This window comes from Rhinolophus sinicus, linkage group LG03 (genome assembly GCF_036562045.2).
Source record: "Rhinolophus sinicus isolate RSC01 linkage group LG03, ASM3656204v1, whole genome shotgun sequence".
NCBI classification, from domain to species: domain Eukaryota; kingdom Metazoa; phylum Chordata; class Mammalia; order Chiroptera; family Rhinolophidae; genus Rhinolophus; species Rhinolophus sinicus.
In genome coordinates, this window is record NC_133753.1 from 118,517,984 (window position 1) to 118,535,426 (window position 17,443).

At 43.2% G+C, this 17,443-nt stretch overlaps 1 protein-coding gene across 3 annotated transcripts in view; it reads right to left on the minus strand.

The window, feature by feature from the left end:
* Positions 1 to 17,443, minus strand: part of TNFAIP8 (TNF alpha induced protein 8) — a 109,604-nt gene that overhangs the window by 36,270 nt on the left and 55,891 nt on the right. The window lies entirely within an intron of this gene.

Sequence of the window (17,443 nt, forward strand, 5' to 3'; positions counted from 1 at the left end):
ATTGTTCAGGATTGAGAAATTATTTTCCTTTTCCAGTTGCAGTTGCCTCTTGACAGAAGGATCCCGCCCCCCATCCCCATTTCTCCATTTGGTAGATATCAGTTAGTGAGAGCCCTCGTCTTCTGTCTCTTACTGAAAAAGTGTTGCATCTTACTCCAATTATAGATGAATGTCCTCAAATCATATACCTGAAATATCAATTAGGAAATTGTGAAAAAAGTTATATTCTTTTAGTAAACTTATTTTTCAGCCGCTTTCTTTTTCCTAATTTCCCATTTTTATGTGGGCAAAAAACAAGAGGGCAGGCACTGTGATAAATTTAGTGAAGAGGATTCAAAGAGCCTGAATTAAAATTTAGTTCTGCCATTTATTATTTCTATGACTTAGGGCAAATTACTTAACCTTTCTGGGAATCCCTTTTCTCATCTGGAAAATGAGGATGAAAATATTATTTACTTCACAGATTTATGTTTGGTATTAAATAAGGTAATATAAGCAAAAAGTGATTTGAAAACCATAAAGTACTACACACTATTATAAATTATCGCACCATTAAAAATAAACTTTTATAAAAGATACTCTTGGGTTTTATTTCAACAATGGGTTTCAACAGAAAAAAAAAAGTTGTTTGAGGGTAAAAGAGATCAAATATATGGTGATGGAAGGAGAACTGACTCTGGGTGGTGAACACACAATGTGATCTGTGGATGATGTATTACAAAATTGTACACATGTAACCTATGTAACTTTACTAATCATTGTCACTCCAATAAACTTTAAAAAAGAAAAAAGAAAAACAGTTATTTATGCTATTCACAAGCAGTGGAGGCTATTATAAAAATTACTATAAGGCCCAGATATTAAATCACTTCCAACTGCTGAGTGATTCTAACATGCCTAAGACTCCAAGCAGAATTTTATCTCAATTTCACTGAAAGGGCGGGATGATGAGAGGAAGACATAGCCAGTCAGAGAGGAGAGAAGAGGAGAAACATCTGGAAAATATCAATATTGTAGAGCCTCCGGAAAACTGACCTCACCACCAAAAGGGTAACGGGCGGCAGCCACCCTCCTGAAAGTCACAGTTAACTGCAAGGTCACCTCTGGCATGCATCCTAGTTTAGGAGCTGCTAAGATGTGTACCTCCATTCAGTAACCTCATACGTCTGGAGGAGACAAAAGGATCATTCCGAATACAAACAGATGCACCCTCAGCAGTCAGAAGCGACCTCTTCTGCCCTGTCCAGGGCAAGGACATTCTGGGAGCCGCCCACCCACACACACACACCATGTGTCCGCACAGCAGCCCAGATGTTCACAGATGTCCACTGGGAACCCTGCAGGATCTCACAAGGGCTGTACTCTTCATACACAAACTAGCTCCCATTTATCTATAATTGGAGTAAGATGCAACACCTTTTCAAGGTGACAACTGTGCAAATTCAGATCACCCAAATTCCAGGCCCCATCTGCCATAGGCAGAACTCACTTTCAACCTCTTCTTTCAGAAAATGCCCCCATAAGAATTATGTTATTAAATGTTCTTTTGCAAGTCTAATTATACACAAACCACTTAAGGTGTGTTAAAATACATGCACTTAATGTCCTACTTGTTTTTCCACTTGGTTCACAAAAATGCCTTCAGCCCTACTCAGGTTAGCCAAGGAGAAAAACTGATGAATGAACAGTTCAAATGCTGCCACATCAGCCTTGAAATTCAATTTAGAGTCATTTCAGCAGCTAGGGCGATCTTTGACCATTCACCATGATCCTCAGGAAACCTAGAGAGAAACTTAATGCCTTGGTCTAGCTCATGTGCAAGGAATGTTTGGCTCATTTTAAAAGAGTATGTGGACGAGGATGACCCTGCCTAGTCCATATAACCTCAAAGCCATGGGCACTGGGCAAACCACGCTGGCCCATGCCCCCACCCTGCAAAATGGTGACAAAGGTCAGCCGCTTCTCTGGGGCTTCCCTGGTCTTCTACAGCTTCCTGATATATACTAGGTCGGTCACGTCACTTGATAGTACGCTGCATTTGTTCAAAAGGGGATTAGTTACTTTCCTGAGTGAATATGCTCCAGTACACCGTAATGATTTGTTATCTCCTGTAGGTGGAGCCTGTTCACTCTCCTATGTTCAAGAAACACTACCATCTCTTAGTGCAGCTTGGAAAGCGCTTGGAAGTCATACCAATGATCTATGATAGACAACCTGATACAAAACGGCAACTAGGTTAGCAACGCTTCTCATTTAATACCAAACTGCATTTAAATACTATGCTGAACCCCTGTCTAAGAATGAATCTCTCACCTTCTGTGTCAAGATGGGAGAGAGAGTTAACATGCTGGCTAAGACCCTTATGGTTTTTTCAGTCAGTCAGTCATTATCAAATATTGACATGTGCACAGGTAAAGGGGCCCTGCTCACGTGGAGCTTACTGGTTATCATTTTGCTAACTTTGGGCACCGACCTAAAGAACTGAACCTTCCATGTGACCTTGGTCCTAAGGAAGATTTAGTAACAAATACCACCTCCAAACTGAGCAGCTTTACCACAGAACAGCTGAGACAAGTCTCCTCTTAAAGGATATCTCAATAAAGCTGTTTAAGAAAAAAAAAATTCAAAAGCTTGGGCTTTGGGGCCTTTTGCTTCCAGTTATCCAGATGTCTGTTAAGAACAGGGGAGGTCAGCAAGTTTTCAGACTCACACATATGAGACCAGCAGAACTGGGAAGAGAAGGTTTGCAGTTCATCCAGGAGGCATCACATACTCTGCTTGCACGTAAGATTGTTGTATATTCTCGGCAGTGAAAAATACTAAGCATCTCTGTAAACTAGTCACATACCTACAGCTTCTAGGTCATAAGAACCTAGGTCACAGAAAACATCATTTCATCAATATTGTTTATATCTACCCTTCTGACAAGAGACTGAATCAATACATATAACATTTTAGGTCAAGGGTAAAAAAAACAGAGTTGTTTATACTTGGTATAAAAAGTAGCTTTCTTCTATTTGACTTTGAGGCTTTCCTCAACTTTGTATTATTGATGGCTGTACCCTTGAAAGGCTTTGAAGACTCCCGTGACCTACATACATACAAAGTGAGTTTTCAATCTCTCTCCTCACATGTGGGAATCTGTGTTCTGCTCTGACTTGCTGGGGCTGCAGGTGTTGCATTCTTCTCATCTTCCTCAGATACGCTTGCATTTAACCTTCCAAAAGAGAGATGGGGCTAAATGGGTGTCTCTCCACCGTCCCTGCCTGGCTCAGGGGATCTCGCTCTCTTTCTTGCCTGAAGAAAGTTTTATTTATCAGAATGGAGAAGGGGACGCTCATACAGTGCAGGTCCCTTATGCACCTTCTCAGGAGGCCACGCCCTAAGCCTGAAAAGGTCTTATGCTTACGGATTGCTGGGTCCTGGGGTGAGCTGGGGAGCCTGAAGGTAGCAAGGGAATGGGGCAGAACGGCTGTGAATCAAGGAAGAACCCTGAGGGTAAGTGCGGAGATGGAAGAGGGAGAAAGCTGCCTCCCAGGGCCCTGCCTGGGAGTTTGAAGTCTGTTCTGGATAAACCCTTTCCTCAGTCTCCTCATTACATCTTCAGTAAACGCCCCCTGCTCACCGGTACTCGGGGTGTGAGTGGAGAATTCTGAGGGAACAGGAAGAAAGGCTGAGAGTTGAGGTGAGCACACTCATGGCGCCCACACATCTGGGTGCAGTTGTTTTCTAAGCTTCTATTGTTTACTTTTATTTCTCTCCTAAGAAATCTTCCTTGCTAAAACAGCTTCCAGCAGATGATTAAACATATATAGACACACACACACATTCTCTCTCTCAAAATCAGGTCTGAAAACATTATCTGAAGAATTTACGACCCATGGTCTTTCTTTTATAATACTTAGCAATGAAGCCTTCCCTTTATATAGGTTTTACTCAGATTTCCCAATTAGCTCCCTTGGGTCATCAAACCCATTTTACAGACATGTAATTAAAGAATGGGAGGTTATATGCTTTGCTCAAGGTCACGAAACTAATAATGTTCTTTAGACTACAGTAAATACAGTCTTGGCCTCATGTGTCCTATATCCAGACTTTCTCACTCTGTCATAAACTACTCATGTAAAATTCAAGCCCTTTATTTTGCAGAAGAATAACTCGACGATTTCCATATAGGGAGATTTCCAAAGAGTTTGAGCTGGCCATAGACTGCTCACATAGCTCAGTTCGAATGCTTATTCAAACAGTTATTCCATTTCTGATATCCAGTGCTTTAAATCAGCTGTAAGTTCAATAGATTCTATTTATTTAGGTACATGAAACTACAAAATTTTTTTCTTTTTTAATTAAAAGTTCATTCAGGACCCAAACTAACCCTCCTCTGGTATGAGGCTGCCAGGAGCAGGAAAAAGAACACCAGGCTCCATCTCGGAGACTTGGGCCTGATTCCCTTAAGCCCAGTAAGCACTCCCTAGTTTGCACGGGGATGTTTTGGGTTTGTTTTCCCTATTCATTCTTCTTTCATTCTGCTTCTAAAAGTGGGCAAGCCATTTCACCTCTGAGCTTTGTGCATATGAAGATAAAGCCACTTATCTAACAGGGTAGTAACAAAAATGAAATGAGTCAAGAACGTGACGAAGCACTGAAAATTACAAAAGTCCCCCTTCATCGCCTTCCAAAATACTTTTGTGAATAAGGCCAGATTGTTTTAAGCTATGGAGCATCTATTTGGAAACCCTAAATGCTGGCCCTTCAGATATGTGTGTGGTCCAGCGATTGAAAGTGAAAATGAAAGGGCTGAACTTCTTTACTGTGCTCAGGTTAATGGGGTCACCATTCGATGGGGAAAACATGACAAACTACACAAGGGATTCACTGGGAAGAAAAGAGGCAGGGCTGAGACTGGGCCCAGAAGGCGTGGTGTCACATCTGACCTACCAATCCCTGGCTTTCCTTTAGAAAAGCAGCGGGAGGAAAAAGTGATCCATGATCATAGTCGCAGAAACTCAGGCTTAGAATGAACCTCAGAGGTCACTCGAATCCTCTACCTGGCTGGCAAAGCTATCTTCTAGACACATCACAGACAACAAGCACTCATCCAGAATCTCCGTGATGATCTCTATTAACAGAAGCTCACTCCTTTAAGAGACAGCCCCATTTCCTTTCTAATCATTAGAAAGTTCCTCCTTCTAGTGAACGGAAATTCAAGTTTAAGGGGAGTGATCGTCAAATTATTTCCACTCTAACCATTGCCTTTGCTCCTTAAAGCAAGGGAATAATTGTGTGATGAGATAAACATAGATCTTTAAGTGAATGTTCTTTTTCACAGCCTAGTGGAGACCCCCACCCACCCACCATATTGGCTAGCGGGTTGCAGTTGAATGCAATGTGAGACAGTTATGCAACTTTCCAGTGCCAGCCACACATCTGTTATTGATTATTGTGAAGAATTCAGAAGCCAGCAGCTCTGGTCAATGCAGCAACAGTGACAATCTCTTTTCTCTTCTATGTGCTAACTCTAAGGGGGTAGAAACCGATGCCAAGACAGGGTGGGTAATGGGCCCTGCTTGATGGTATCTGAGCAGTTAAGAGCTTTATTCGGGTTTCTGAACAGAATCTGAAATCCACAAGAAAACAAAATTAGTGTTCCATATGTGGAATTTGGACCATAGACTCCTGGTCTGAGATCTGTTTGAAAGTCCCAGGCATTCCAAGTTGTCATAATTTGATTTTCACATTGGGTTTCTGACTTGGGTAGAATCTCTATTAAGTTTAACATTTGTGCCAACGAGTCACTGTTTAGGAGACAGAAACGTCTGTGAGGCAAAGCGACAGGGCTAGACAAGCTTGCCAGGTAAAAGCAGCCAAGGCTGAAACTCAACAGGCAAACTCAGCAGGTGGTAAAAATGTGAACCAAAGCATAACTTATCCAAACAGCATTGGTGGGGGAAGGGGGTGAAGAGAGGCACGGATCAGAAGTTTTCCATTTGAATAGGTCAGGTTATAAAACTTAAATTATTCAGCATGTCCTTAAAGAAGAGCTACAGAAATATGTAAGAGTTATGATTTACGCAACTGTAGACATCACCAAAATGAATGGATTTTCTAGAAAGCTGCGAATATGAACAGTGTGCTTGACTACCTCCCTAACATGGGTCTTATTAAGCCCATTCATTTTCCGATAGAAACAGAAGAAGGCTGAAAAAAACAAATCACTAATTTCTGAATCTAACATCTATTTCAACAGAATTTTTACTAGTGAATTCAGCAAAGTCCCATCACATGCCATTTAACTTTCTCAATTTCAACTATGTACAACCAGCCCAAAACAGATAGAAAGAGAGAGAAAAATAAGACTCTAAATGGTACGTCAAGGCACCATTCCCATTGAATGAGTTTATGCGGCAGAGTAAGCAGGAGAGGAATTTGCTGGTAACCTCCCCGACTCTTGTCGCTGCATCGCCTCTCACACTGTAAGCATCTCAGGCACTGATGGTGAATGTTCTGACTGAGGCTACGTATTTTTTTTAAATCAAAGTGCCTCTAAAGACAAACCAACGGTTTCATCTGGTCCCAAAGAAACAGTAACCTGTTCCAATGCTGAAGGAAACATTGATACAATAAGCCTTATACTTAGTGGAAGATAGTATATTATTCTCCAATCTGGTAACTTCCTAAGAGGTTTTCAAAAATAATATTGACCCCACACAATTTTAACTTTACACCTGATCCTTCTATACTCTTAATCAAGTCACATCTTAGATTCTCCTATCTTAAGAGCGGTGTGGTCAGAGTTGCTGAAAGAGACTCACGATTTTAGACCCAAGACCCCCAAATTGTGTGCCATTATCCCTCGGGGCACAACAGCAAACTCACAGGGGTGCTGCAGGATATTTTAAATTTTGAGGGAAACATCGCATTATTCAACATCTCTCAGACACTACATGAATTAGTAGATTAAGCTGGTTCACAGTGTAACATGAGATTGTGCCCATATTTTGTTTGATGACCTCACTGCTTTGCAAAGCTAGGTTGGTGGTTGCTGTGATAAAAAGCAAGTATTATGTGAAAGTAACGTGGAACAGCAAATTAAGGTAGTGGGATCCAATCTGATTTCAAGGTTTGAGAAGTTGTGAGGTGGCCAGTGATCAATTTATAGCCTCACAGCTCCAAATTCACCCTCATTACCTGCTGTGCGAAAATAAAGATAGGACTTGAAGTATTTTTTTTTCTTTTGCCAGCTGGTACAACTCTAAGCTTGGTCAGTAAAGCGTACTGTGGAGACATTACAGGAAGAACTTTCCCTTCCTGGTGCGGGTGTGGTCTTGCTGCAAACTCCTCCAAGCACACAGGCTACCTCAGCACCCACTTCCTGCAGCAAGGGCACCTCCTTAGGCAGCTGGCTCCTGCTGGACCCGTGGGCAGTACCACCCAGCGTCCAGCAGCTTCCCTCTCAGGTGGTTTTGCAGCAGAGTGCCCCCAGGGAGAAACCTCCCAATAAACAGATTTCCCCAGCATCCTAGGGGGTGGATTTCCAGCAAGTTCTACCAGCACAGCACCACAAGGACTTCTCTGCCATCCAAGGAGCCATAGCCAGCCATCCTTTGTGCAGCAAGGTCTGGAGTGGAGAGAAGGAAGCTCGTGCTTGGAGTTCTAACTCAAACTCGATGGAACTGGCTGCTGCATGGACTTGCTACTCCTCTGGTCTTTGCTTCCTAAAAGCCAGCCCTCATCAAGAGTAGTATTTCTTTCTTTCTTTCTTTTTTTTTAATAGCTTGTTATCTTTCTTGTTATTATTTTTAATTGTGGTAAAATACACATCACATCAAATTTACCATCTTAAACATTTTCAAGTGTGTGGTTCAATAGTATTAAGTGCATTTACATTGTTGTGCAACTCTCACTACCATCCACTTCTTTTCGTCTTGCGAAACTGAAACTCTGTACCCATTAAACACTAACTCCCCAGTCTCCCCTCCCTTTAGTCCCTGGCAACCACCATTCTACTTTCTGGCTCAGAATTTGACTACTGTACGTACCCCACATATGTGCAATTACAGAGCATTTTCTCTCATGTGACTGGCTTATTTCATTCAGCATAGTGTCCTCAAGGTTCATCCAGGTTGTGGCATGTGTCAGAATTTGTGTCCTTTTCAAGGCCGAATGATTTTTCATTGTACGTATAGACCACATTTTGTTTGTCCATTCATCTGTCAATGGACACGTGGGTTGTTTCCATCTTTTAACTATTGAAAATAATACTGCTATCAACATGGGTGTACAAATACCTGTTCAAGTCCCTGCTTTTGGTTCTTTGGGGTACATACCCAGAAGTGGAATTGCTAGATCATATGGTGATTCTATTTTTAATTTTTGGGGGAGCGGCCATACTGTCTTGCTAGTTAATGTTTCTTTATATTAAACTGCCCATCCAAATTATCGTGTGGTTTGTCCCCTGATTGGATCCTGACTGAAACACGCAAGGCCCAACAGGTGCATACATTCCATTAGGAAATAACTGGGGTGAAGAATGAAATAAAAACATTATTTTTTAGTCTTTCAATTTGTGTGTATTATTTTTTCACATGGCTACAAAGTTATTAGTACACAAATAATAAGTCCTTTGGACCTAAGCACTTCACAAATGAAATTGTTAGGTATTTCTTTTGTCCTAGAAATGACAGGAACAAATTAGAGGCACTAGGGTGCCAGGAGTGAAGAACATTGGGAACATTTGCTCCAGTCTCCCTGTGTCCAGCTGCCATTAGGGCCTGTCTGCTAGGATGGTCCCCTAGGCTCACCTTGTGTAGGAGTATCCTTATCACTGAAGGCACAGGCCGACACATACACACATAGTCCCTTACATGGAAACATTGGTTGAAGATTCAAGTGCCCACCAAGGCTAGAACTACACTAATTCATGCCTGCCACACCTATTGGCTACCGCAGTCCCTGCACCCACGTAGGCAGCATAGATCAGCAGCTGTGGGCAGGGCACCCAGGATGGCAGCTGAAACACCCACCTGTCTCTCCCAAAGAAAGCAAGGGTCATGCGAGTGAGTGTGAAGGACACTATGACTGGAAAAACCATGAATGGGCAACCCCACACATGGGTATGAATGATTCCAAAAGCAAGGAATCATTCTGAAATTGGAATATATGTTTTCCTTCACTGGAAATCACTTTCAACACACCTCCCTTGTACAGCCACACTTGGGAACAGCTGCTGCTGGTCTACTTCTTTTGCTGTTACACCTTTTTTCTCCCCCTCCCAAAGCCTTGCTCAGGCCTCAGTTCCCCTCCATGCTAAGGTGAGCTTCCACTTGCACAAGGAGCTCCTACTATACTTAAAGTTGACCATCTTGATGTTAATTATCTTCTGAGGCAGATTTGTAAGCTATTTAAAATACAAGTGAGGTTCTTTTCCCCTTCTTTCTAAAGAGTAGAACATATGCTAGACACTTTGAAGGCCCTATATAATTAATGAAATAATCATTTAATCATTGCGTGATACTGAATCATGACCACATATAAGAAGGAGCTTAATTTGCCCTTACCCAAAAAGTACATTACAAGAAACTGTGTATGTAAATATTTGCTATCTTCAAAGAAAGAAAACAAGAAAATTTGCATCGCATCTGGAGAAATGAGGCACATCATCTGCACCAATCCATAAATCTACCAGGTTTACCAGAAAATCTATCAGAAAAAAAGCCAAGAAGAAAATAGTTCTGACAGCTGCAACCCTTCTGTTTTATAACATGCAGAGAACGGATGTACTTCCTTTAACATCTTCATACAGAGTGCTGAGCAAATGCAACCATCCCCAGGAGAAGCCACTGGACTTCGAATAATGGATTGTGCTTATCTTTGTGGAGGCAACCTTACCAGCCACCCATCACCCCTACCACAGTTGTCCTAGCAACCATCCATGAGATGGATTAAACACAATTCCATTTTACTTTTTGGAATTTCCAGGGCCAAGAAGGTCCCAGCAGCAGTCGCCCACTTGAAAAGAGCAGCCACCTCACCATCCTCAAAGTGGGAACTTTGTTTCCTTTACATCAAGGACTAATATCCGGCACTGGGCCACCTGAATATATATATATACACTAATAAATCCCAGATGGGAATTCCAGACACTTCTTTTACTCAAGGCATGAACTTCTCTCAGGCGATAAACATTCTGTTAAGCAAGTCTATTGAGAACAAGCTTCCCCTCAGAGGCTGTTCGCATTTACAATATGCTGTGTATTCTAAAGCCACTTTGAGATCCATCATTATACAAAGATAGTTAATTTTGTCCTCTGTTTTGTTACGGGATGAAATTAACCTGTGACTATAAAAAGGCAGCACCTTGATTGTCCCAAATATCCTCTTATCGGGACCAGAGGAAGTACTCCAGTGGGCCACAGCCCCAAATTCTGAACCAGCAACCCAGAATTTGGGACAGTCAAAATTTGTAGAGCCAAACAATTTATGTGTTTAAATTAAGCTATCTTAATATTAGCAGCAATAAGTATAATTTCTCAAGCACCTACTACGTGCTAGATATTATGCTAGGCACATTACGGAACATATCTCTACCCTCACTACCTCTCAGCAAGGTGGTACTTTCTAGCTCTGGAAGTGGAGCCACATACATTGCCATCGATCCTCATAACGATCACATAAGGAAGGAATCTTAGGTATTACTGGCTCCATTTGCTTCTGGTGAGGATACAGATTCTCAGAGAAATTAAGGGGCTGGCCCAAGGTCACTTAGCTCGGACTGAGTGTGAACTGGGACTAGAACTTGGGTCCTCTGACCTTGTTCCATGCTGCTTTTCTCTCTACTATGATGCCTGTGATTGAGCAGAGCACAATTGTTGTATTTCAAAGCAAGCATGCTAAAGGCTCCAAGAGGGATACTGAGCCGGAAGACAGGTAAGATGGCACAGCTGACACAACGGCTCTGAGGCTGGCTGATTTGGAGCCGAGGGAGCCAGACGTTAATAGAAAAGGGGAAGTCCAGAGGAAGAACAGGTGCGGCAAGAGGAAAGACAAGAGTTCCACTTCACACATCTGAGGCCGAGGTCTCAGTAGGACAACCATTGTGGGTATGTGCTGGAGCCTCTTCTGTCAGACCAGTTTCCTGTAGAACTGGGGCTCTTCAAAGGAGTGCTGCTCCTTACAAAGCTCACAGTGTTTGATGAGAATATTTCTAAAACACATTGTATAGAATATATACCTCCTCTCCACTAAACAAAGGCTATGGAACATACTTGTTTTGTTTGTTTATCTTTTTTTGACAAACTAAATCATTGTTGTTAATCACACTATTATATATACTATATTCCTATGAATCTACTTGTGTTCACTAAACCCTGCCTAATAAAGTTGTCCTTTTTCATTGTCATTACACCCAGTCAACAATTTCAAGCCAATTTTAAGAGGTAAGAGGATGCGTGGGATCGAGATTTCACATCTTACATACTCTAGATGGCCTGTTCCAATACATAGATCTACAGAAGAGATGTAACTCCCTTGGCACAGCAAAATCATGTTTTCAGCGGTGAGAGGAGGGATATTAGGTTCTAAGATTATTAAAGTGAAATTGCATGGAGTTAAAATTACCTTGGAAATTCCTTAAGAGGCCCAGAAAGTACAGTACTGTCTGCATGGTTTTATATCTACACAACACTTGTCAGTTCCTCTAACTCTTAGCCTGTGTTTTGCTACAGTTACCAGTGAGATATATTCAAGTTCTTTCTCCATGATGATGATAAATCATTACCACCCAATTGCAAGGTCTCCTGAACAACGTGTTTCCAACTCTGTTGGTAGTCGGAGCCCTTAGATAGATCTCCTCCTCTCTATTGGCTTCATCAACAGGTAGCCATCACTTATTTAATATAAGCAATGCAGAGAGCTACTCCCTGGTCATGAAGTGGCTAAACGCGAATGGCCAGGATTTCCTGACAGCCGTCTTCTTCCTCAGGGCCAGATGTCACTTTTTATTAATAACATCTAACAACCCTTCTGTATCTTCTAACTGGAGGCCCAAGGGACTCAGGAAGAAACAAAGGTTGATGGAGGAAACCAGGGATTTACTGTCTGCTCTAGAGGAAGCTGTAGATGTCACTGTTCAGATGTCATCTTCACTTATGCAGTTCTTCATTTTGCAAATATTTATTGGGTATTGACCATGGACAGGTACAAGGCAAATGATGTAGCTAAAACAACCATGGCACCTGCTCTCACAGTGGGGGAGCAGGGAGGACACGAATTCAAATATAGTATAAGCATAACAGCAGCAAAGTATGGGGTGTTCTGAAAGCTCCTAAGACCAGTATCTAAAGCAGACCTGGGGAAGGAAGTCATCATGGCAGGCTTCCTGAAAGAAGTAATGCACAAGCTAAGACTCGAGGGTCAGGAATTAGCCAAGGAAGGGGAGGTGACGGAGAAGAGAAGGAAGAATAGTTCCAGGTAGCGTTAGCAGCATGTGCAATGGCCTAGAGGTGAAAGAATAACCAGTTGGAAAAAAAGGCTAAAGAGCAGGCCAATGGATATGATGATCAGGGGGCCCCTGGGGATCTTTGACAAAGACAGTTTAGTAACATGATTAGAGATAGAAGCCAAATCGCAAGGGGCTGCAGAAGAAACTGGTGCTAAGGAAGTCGAGAAAGGATTGGCGGACTATTCATTTACGAAGTCTCGCGGAAAGGAACACATAGAGAAAGCACTCTGAGGAGAAAGCACTGTCTAAAGAACACAATTATAGCACAGATTTAATTGAGTGGCTTTGCTGAAGCTATATGGAAATTCCCATAACTCTCCCAGGGGCCAATACCAGACACAGGGAAGCTGGGTGCCATGAATCTCTTACAAAAACACATTTGCAAGAATTTGCGTGGACTCTGACACCAGTTGGAATAATGCAAATAAAAAATAAGGTCGAACCCCACTCCATGCTCAGTGGCTGGTGCTAGTCCAGCAGGTCTTACCTGAAACGGGGCAACACAAGGTGTTAATCTGGGAGGCTCCCAAGTCTCAAATTGTCCTCTTAGCAGACAGGAAATACTCTCATTAGAGAGGGAGCACTTTAGGCTCAACTTTGCCCTAGTTTCTGTTCTACCATCAGGTTCTTTTAAACATACAAGTGTCCCTTGGAGAAAAGGCTTGTGGATAACTAACATCTAAAAGTAAATGACTTCACTCGTTTATTTGTTCATCCACAGCGCACCACAGGTGGAAGCAGGGCTGCAGTAATTAAGAGTGTAGGGTGAGTTGGAGGGTTGGGAAAACAGTGAACACAAGCTGTCCCACTCCCAATTCCACTCTGGTCACTAACCCCATACCTGCGTAACACCAAGAAAAGGCAAAACGACGTGAATATACTCAGCAGTCAACTTGCAGGGCAGAAGTATGAGTTTTAGACGCTTGGGGTTCCTTGTCTTTAGTTATACAAATTTGTTTTAAATGATGTAAAATATTCACCACTATTTTGATAGAGATTTCCATCTCTACTTCTCTAATTTGGTCCAGTCTCCAAAGGCCATGAACCAAAGAAATGATTTTCATGAGGACATTATTTCTTTTGAAGTATTTATTTCCAATTTGTGGTTTAAAAAAATATGGTTTTTACCACTCATCCCAGCAATTAGCAGTAGTAAAACACTAAAAAACTCAAAGCTATTATAAAAACAAAATTACAAGAGGTTCACATCCATAAACTCTGGCGTCTTTGAAACTGACCAAACATATCAATGATAGCTGAACTTAGGTGGTGAATAGCCCAAGAATTGCACTGGTAGCCTTAGGTCTGAATCCAGCATTTTCTTGAGCCAAATAAGTTTCATTTTTCACCTTAACTTCAATGTCTTTAGATGGGACCTGTTCTCGGCAAGTTGGCTACATACCCCTCAACTTCCAATTTTTCATACAAAGCACCATTCACAGATTCATATTTCTCGCCTGCTTTGTGTAGGCATTTGAGTTTGGGACCACTGGTTTATCCTGACTAATACTAAAAACGAACAAATAACCTCTCTCCTACTAAGGCAGAGCTCAGGGTTAACCGTTTCAGAGTGGGTTATTGAGTAATAGGATCCCTGAAAAAAAACGATAAACCACAACAGTCTGCAATACCACTGATAATCAGACTCTTAACAAAAGAGGAGACCAAAAACACCAGTGGGGCTCACCAGTCCCTGGAGAAGCCATGTGACCACGGCTCTGAAACCACTTTTTAACAGAAGTATCTGCCACGAATCACCATCTGATCTCGCCTCGTGTACACCACTCCCATACCATCCCTGACATCTGGATGTCATACAACCCAAGCTTGACAGCCAATATCCAAAGCGGGGTTGGCCAAGGAAACAACCCTGCTATTCAGTGAGCTGTGGACGTGCTGCAGTACCCATAGTACCCAACCGACAACACTCAGCTCGAGCAATTCACGTCAGCCAGTCGAGCCACGTGGTAGCTTATTTAAGACATTTGTAACATACAATAGAGACGCTGTGCCATCACCTGTCAGTCTGTATGTCCTGGCACAGGGGATTTAAGGACCTACCTCAACCCCACCTCAGTTCCTCATGACACTTCCTATCACACCCTGCACAGAACTCCCAAATCATAAAGCCAGTGCTCAAAGGAAGCTTTAGAGGTCTGCTCATGCAATCTCCTCCTTCCTCAGACTTGTTCACAAATGAGAAATTAGGCCCACAGCAAGTTGACAGGACAGACATGGTCAGAGGCTTGTCATACAAGTGTCTTCACTAGAACTTAGGTGTCCAAGACCTCCCTTGAGGAGATGTCCTCTCTGCGACCAGCACCCCGCCCTCAGGACACAGCATGACGTTAGGCACCCACGGCCTTCGGCAGCCTCGCCCCGTATTCCTGGACTTGATTTCTGTGACACATGTGGACAGTCTAGCTCACTCAATGTCATCATTAGGGTGTCAGTCAGAGCCCACTGGTCACATAGGGCTCCCCGGCCCTGGTTGGTCCTCCGTGCATACATTTCCCTCAGGGACATGGCTGGGAATCTTGACTGGCTAGAGACAAGGCTGTGGAGTTGGGAATCGTGTATCCCAGCCATAAATTTCACCTCCAAAGATAAACTGGTATCTTTTCTGCTCCAATGTCCTCATCACCAAAATGGTGCTTCTCTTTCCATCACCATGTTTTTCATTCTCTAAGAGCTCTCTGCATGTTGACTCAGTTCCTTCCCCTGCCCTAGACAGCCATTCTCTTGGAAGTCTCATCTGGAGTAAATGAAATAAAACTCTATAGGGATGATTGCTCTATTTTGTTTATTTGTGTGCAGGTTTGAAGTCTTTACATTATCCAGAGCCCAGTAACAGCAATTAAAATAAATATAATAATCAAATATAGCAATTAAGCTCACAACTGTAAAAGGTATGGGTATTCCTTACAGGAACATATGGCCTTATTATGCTGTTTTAAAAGAAAAGTTATATGAGACTTTAGTGTTTTGTGGGGACTTATCATTACCATAGGTTGAAGGCCGCCTGTTTTCTCTAGTTCTTATCCTCATTGCTCTATGCTTATCACACCAGGTCTGTGGTACCCTGGTGATGCTGTACCAACCTTGGAGAATTTCCCCTTCTGATCAGCAGTGCTGTTGTGGCTCATGGAATCTCTGCCCTTGTTCTCTCCCTGATAGCATCTGTCATTTGTCATGGGGGGTGGGGTAGGGGGTGGTAATCCAATACGCAGGGCTCCATTCACTGTATTATACCATAGCCAGTCACCAAATAAGAAGCCACAGAGGGAAAAAAATCACAGTGAACAAGAAGCCCGTGTGGTAGACGTCATGTGGCCGACTTGACATCACTGCCCTCCGTGCGTAGCAGCAGGCTATTTGAGGGGGAAACTAACCGCCCTCCTCCCCAGCTCTCAGGTTCAGCCCTGACCATTGCAAGTCAGTCATACTGATCCCATTCCGCTGGCCATAGAGACTGGTTTACACAACCCAAGCTTAAGCCAATCAACACCACACATTCCACAGCCAATAAACTGGTTTACGATTAGGCACATGGCCCAATTTGAGTCAATAATACATCAGAAACTAGCTGAGGGCTTGTAGAAAAGGCCACTCATGCCTCTGATGGAGCCACCAGAAGCCAGTTCTCTCTCTCCCTCTGGACAGTATGTTGTGGATGTGAAGTTAGAACTGCTACAGACGTTTCACCACCCTGGGAAAAGCTGGCTGAGCGTGCAACTCAACCACAGAAGGCAGATTGGAAAGAAAGAAAATGGGTTATTGCCATCACTGAACTGCTAAATCGAATCTCACTGTAGTTATGCAAGCTAATAAAAAAAGTCTCTTTTGTATAAGCCAGTCTATGCTGGGTTGCTCTTTCTTGCATATTAAAAGCCGTAACTGATAGAATATTCTGGGCAGCTAATGAGGAGTGTGCTTGAGGACTCCTAATATTGCTCCTGGCTTTATCACATGTCCAGCCCATTCTCCTCCGTTTCCTCAAGGTTGCTGCCTAACAAAGGCCAGAGTGCAGCCTGGAAAGGCCCCTGCCCTTCAGGGCCAAGTCTTGCCTATCTGATGGCCATGGCAGCTGAGAGCAGAGACTCCAGGGGGCAGGGTGGGAAGGTGCTGAGACGTCTCAGTGGCACAGATAGGGAGGAGAGCCTGAGACGTGCGACCTGGGTCCCTGAGCTTCCTCCTCCACTCCCAGGATGGCGCTGCACCACCATCCAGGTCCCAGTCTGGGGCCAGGAGCCAGCAGCCAGGTCAGGCCTGCCTGGGGATTTGTCCCAGGAGCCCACGGTGTGGTGAGGAGTTCAGGGGCACACAGGCAAAGGGTAGGAACTTACTTAGTAGCTGGCAGAGAAGGGGCAAATCCACAACGGAAAGCACTGGTCTGCTGAGGTCAGACCGGACTTTTGCCTTAGGATGTGCTCAAAGTCCAACTGAGACTGCTTTCAACAAGGCACACAGCACATAGGTCGTTGCATTTCTGCACTTCCACTCAGCAGTCTCATAGCCAAAACACTGAATTCCAACAGAATTGGAATTCTGGAAGCTGGAGAAATCAGCGTTTCAATTAGGCTGTCTTCGCAGGCACCTTTAACTGCACATTTTCATTCTCCATCACCCATACGCAGCAAATACTTGTCCATTAGCTAGAAATGTTTCTGGTCAAGTTTTCTGAAGTCCTACTTACTGGTCATAACAGCCCCAACATAAATACCTGCATTTCTTCATTTGCTTTGTTGTGCTGAATTCTGCTAATGGGATTTCCTCCAGCAAGCACTCCTTCTGAGGTTCTCATCACAGCCACTTAGGAGAGCTCACCCTGGAGCACTCTCCTGAAGACCACCATGCAAAGGACCACAGAGGTCTTTTCCCTCACGCTCCAGAGGTAGACAAAGAACTAACTACTGAAGGAAATATTGATGCCAAAGGATGCAA